This window comes from Drosophila ananassae, assembly GCF_017639315.1.
Source record: "Drosophila ananassae strain 14024-0371.13 chromosome Y unlocalized genomic scaffold, ASM1763931v2 tig00000150, whole genome shotgun sequence".
NCBI lineage: Eukaryota > Metazoa > Arthropoda > Insecta > Diptera > Drosophilidae > Drosophila > Drosophila ananassae.
The window spans coordinates 29443-34709 of NW_025319085.1; positions in this window are offsets into that span (position 1 = coordinate 29443).

Below are 5267 nucleotides of genomic sequence, written 5' to 3' on the forward strand. Positions count from 1 at the left end.
GGACGCACGAAGGAGGAACACATGGTAAATTTGAAAGAAGTGTTCCGAAGACTGAAGGCGGCGAACTTAAGAATAAACCCGGACAAGTGCTACTTCTTCAGGGAAGAGCTTTTGTACCTGGGCCACCGGATAACAAGTCAGGGAATTGGTATGGATCCTGGAAAGGTTGCAGCGATCACAGAATTGGAACCCCCGACAAACGTGAGAGGGGTACGGCAGTTCATTGGGATGGCGTCATGGTATCGGCGATTCGTCCCCGACTTCGCAAAGCCGTTGAACGATCTCCTACGAAAGGGAACAAAGTGGGAGTAGACGGCCAGACACCAAGAGGCGTTTGAGAAGTTAAAGTCGCGTTTAGCAGAGGATCCAGTGCTGGCATGCCCCGATTGCACGAAGAAATTTCTGCTACAAACAGACGCCAGCTATCACGGCGTGGGTGCAGTGCTGACGCAAGACACTGATGAGGGCGAGCGAGTGGTCGCGTACGCCAGCCGAACGCTATAAGCCGCGGAGAAGAATTACTCGGCAACGGAGAAGGAGTGCCTAGCCATAATATGGGCAATTCGGCAGTTGAGACCATACCTGGAGGGGTACCAGTTCGACGTGATCACGAATCACATGGCGCTGAAATGGTTGAACAATATAGAGAGCCCACTGGGAAGGATCGCGAGATGGATCTTCGAGTTGCAACAGTACGATTACGTTATCAGCTACAGGAAAGGCATGCTAAACATCAGCCGATAGTAGAGAAGCTGAGAAGTGCCACAGCAATCGAAGACGCGGAATGCATTTGGATAGGCTCACTGAAAAAGAAGATGCAAGAAAACCCACAAAAGTATCCGGAGTACGTTGAGGAGGCAGGCTTGATTTACCGACATGTTCCACATAGAGCCGGGAGCGAGGAAGTACCATCATGGAAGCTGTGTGTGCCGATGGACATGAGGCAACAGGTGCTGAAGGAGAACCATGACGCACCAACAGCGGAACATCTAGGCGGAAGGAAAACGATTGCGAAAGTAGCAGCAAGGTACCTCTGGCCAGGGATACAAAGGGACGTAAGGAACTATGTAAGGAAATGTGAGACATGCATGCGGTATAAACCGAGCCAGATGCAGACCGCAGGGAAAATGCAGACACAGGTCCCAGGACACAGGACACAGGACCGTTGCCGAGGTCCAAGCATGGAAACACCATGCTTTCAGTGATGATCGATCGCTTTTCAAAATGGACAGAAATGGTCCCAATGCGGAAAGCCACAACGGAGACGCTGCAAAAGGCAATCCGCGAAAGGATCATCGCTAGATACGGGGTGCCAAAGGAAATGGTGACTGACAATGGTGTCCAGTTCACCAGTAGGAGCTTCAACAAATTTCTCGAAGAGCTCGGAGTTCGTCATCAGTTAACCGCACCATACACGCCGCAGGAAAACCCTACGGAAAGGGCAAACAGGACGGTTAAGACGATGATCGCCCAGTTTGCAGGCAATGACCAAAGGACATGGGACAAGCACTGGCCAGAATTAATGCTGGTGGTGAACTCGAGCGTGTCAGACTCCACGGGATACTCACCATGCTTCATCACCCAAGGCAGAGAGCCGAGAATGCCAAAAGCGATATTCGACAAAGGGGCATTGGGGACAGGAGAAGCACAAGCCACCCCCTCAGAAAATGCAGCAAAATTACAGGAAGAGTTCGAGCTGGTGCGAAGAAACATGGAGCGCGCAGCTCAGGAGCAAGCTCGACACTACAATCTAAGGAGGCGAGTGTGAAGCCCGAAGATCGGCGACACGGTGTGGGCAATAGAGCACCATTTGTCCAAAGTGGCCGAAGGTTTCGCGGCGAAACTAGCGCCGAGATATGACGGACCTTACATAGTGACGAATTTCATTTCGCCGGTGATCGCCGTGTTACGTCACGGGAACACGAAAGAAGGGAAGAGAGCCCAGGTAGCTCACTAGCTAAGTGAGCTAAAAGCCCAGGTGGAGGAATCGGCACCGCAGGCGAAGGGCAGAAGAAAAAGGAGAATGTACAATCACCAATAAGAGCAACAATAAGGAAAAAACTGCAGAACACATACACAACCACGGAACTCCGGTGAAAGAAGAAACAAACGGAGAAAGGAGGAGCCCCACAACGGGAGCATAGAAAGGGACACAAGAGCCGTAAGAGCGGGGCGAGCTGCAATGCTCCAAAGAGCAGCCAGGCGGAGATGCCAGTGGAGCAGGGCCACCCGTCGGGTCCGGTTGGCCACAAAGGTGGCGCTGGACGGGAAAATAAGGAGGATGACGGGGCCACGGGAGGCGAGGCCACCCACTCCGCACCCGCAGGAGCACCAGGAGAAGCAAGTGGATCAGGAGCCATGGACACGAGGTCCATGGATGTGGCCGGCACCACGGAGAGGCCCAGGATGGCGAGGCAGGTATCCTGTCCGGAGAAGAGGCCCCCTAGGCCGATACTCCTGAGAGCGGAGTCGGCAGGCGACGGAGGAGCAGTGCCGCAAGACAGCTGGCCACCAGAGCCGCAGCGAAAAGTCGAGGAGGAGGCCAGGAGAAGGAGAGAGAAGACGGGCCGGTGGAGCGTGGTATGGCAGGTGGGGCAGGAGAGTTTTCAGGTGCGCGGGGGAAACACCGGAATGCGCGTCACTCGAAAACTAATAATAAAGAATGATAAAATAATTAAAAAACGATTACAAAATCAAAAAAAAGGGGCTGGGGAGGTAAACCGAAAAAAAACACAACACGAAAAACACTGAAAAAAATATCAAAAGAAATTATATATTAAAAAAACAAGAAAGGAAAGCTAACATCGGGCGGAGCCGAAGTTTACATACCCTTGCAGGTGAGTCGCAGGCCGCTAGGTGGCGCCACGCATTTTATATTATTAGATACATAGCGGATCGTATATATTTGGCCGATCCTTATGAAATTTGGCATATCGAATTATTTTGCCAAAAGAGGAATCCATTTATTCTTCCATCCTTCTAACTTGAAAAAAAACGAAGTTATAGCGAGTTCCGATCAATCAGTTATATGGCATCTATAGGATATAGTCGGCCGATCCTTATGAAATTCGACAAATTGTTCAGATTGTTTTTCCCAAAATAGAATCTGTACAAAACCCTATCTTTCTAACTTAAAAAACACCAAAGTTATGCCAATTTCGATCGATATATGACATCTATAGGATATAGTTGGCCGATCCTTATGACATTTTGTACACAAAATATTTTGGTCAAATATAACATGTGTGGAAAGTCCCAATCCTCTAACTTAAAAAACACCAAAGTTATGGCATTTCCGATCATTTAGTTATATGGCAGCTATAAGATATAGTCGACCGATCCCGGCCGTTCCGACTTATATACTGCCTGCAAAGGAAAGAAGGATGTGTGCAAAGTTTCAACTCGATAGCTCTAAAACTGAGAGACTAGTTTGCGTAGAAACAGACAGACGGACAGACGGTCAGACGGACAGACGGACATGCTTATATCGACTGAGGAGGTGATCCTGATCAAGAATATATATACTTTATAGGGTCGGAGATGTCTCCGTCACTGCGTTGCACACTTTTGACCAAAATTATAATACCCTCTAAAAAAAAAACAAAACAAAATCAAAAAAAAATATATGAAAAATATACACATGAGAAAAAAATGAAAAAATACATAGTATGAAAAAAATGGAAAAAAGACATAAAAAAAAGGAAAAAAAAGATGAAAATACATAAAATGTGAAATAAATAGAAATATATAAAACAATTGGAAAAAAAAGTGAAGCATAATCCTTTAGTATGGACAAAGAAAAAATAATAGAAAAAAAAAGGTATATACACCGACAGAAACAGAAAGGGAAGCGGAACGACCCTAACAACTCCCGAAAAAGGGGAGAGGTGGATAAGGGTATCCACACACACAAAAAAAAAAAGCAAACAACAACAGAAACACAAACATGAAGCTGGAACCACGAAGCTTCTGTCGTTCCCGAAGAACGGGGGAAGTGGGAGATTAGGAGATTAGATCTCCCACACGCCAAGACAGATGGCAAGAGGGGCAGCAGCGGGGGGGGGAACAAGCAAGCTAGCACGGCAGCGTCGGATGGCCCAGCGTTGCTGTAGAAAGAACGGAAAATGAGAAATGCGTCGAGCACGGACGGCATGCGGGGGCACCAGCGGGGGCAAGAGGAACCAGTATGGCGTCGCGCATGAAAAAAGGAGGAGGAGGAATCACCGTGGAATGTAACGTTCCCGGGGGGGCCTCCGCGGCCGCTTTTGAATGTTATAGGAAAGAGCGGCGGGAAACGAAGCGGCCGCGACTGGGCAGCGGTGTTTAGAAGAGTGCAGAAAACACAGAAATGCATTTTGGGAACGCTTAAAGGGGGGGAGCGCGGGGATATCTTGACGATTGACCTGCACAATAACAATACGGATCGGAGGCCCAAGCGGGGCAAAGGGGGGGCAGATAAAGAAAGCCCGCCGAAAGAAATGCGGCGGGAATTGGAGAAAGTTAACGGAGAGAGTAGAGGAGCGAAAGATTAATGGCAGGAAGCGATATTTACAAAGATTAACGATAGGACGAGCGGTCGGTCGGCTGAGCCAAGCGGACGGTGAGATTCACCCTTTTTGTAAATTTAACATAATAAAGGGGATTTGTATTAAACAAGGCATACCTTGTTATTTCTGGGCTCGGGCAATCAAGTCGAATCTATAAATTCGGTGGAACGAACCCCCAAACTCTGTGAGCTAGTCGCGGCATTTGTTGCGAACAAAACATTAGCAAAAACAGTTCGTTGCAAGCCAATCCAAAATGTGGACATGAGGCTAACCTCGCTTTTGCTACTCTATCGTATACAGCCAACAACGTGTGATTACAAAAATTGAATATTTAACAATAAAATCAATTAATGATTTCAATTTTTATTTAAACACACGTGCAGTTAAATCATGACGATAAATGGCTTTTTGTCTTGGCAATAGTAAAGTTTGTATCTCTTCCCAATTCGGATTACATGTGAATGTAATAAATAAATCCGGTCGGCCGTAATGACGTACGTAACATCACATTTTGTATGTATTCCTGCATGTTCTGTAGACTGCCGATGTAGGTTGAAGGTAAAATGAAAGCATTACCGATGTCATTGGGCTTTAAATTTCCATCGATGTTTCCAGCAACAGCATCTCGTAAGTGAATATATTCTTCCGATCTTAGTTTTGCCTGGTTAAATTAAAGGAATCGCAAGAGTTCGCTTTCGACCTTAGCATACATATCAACAA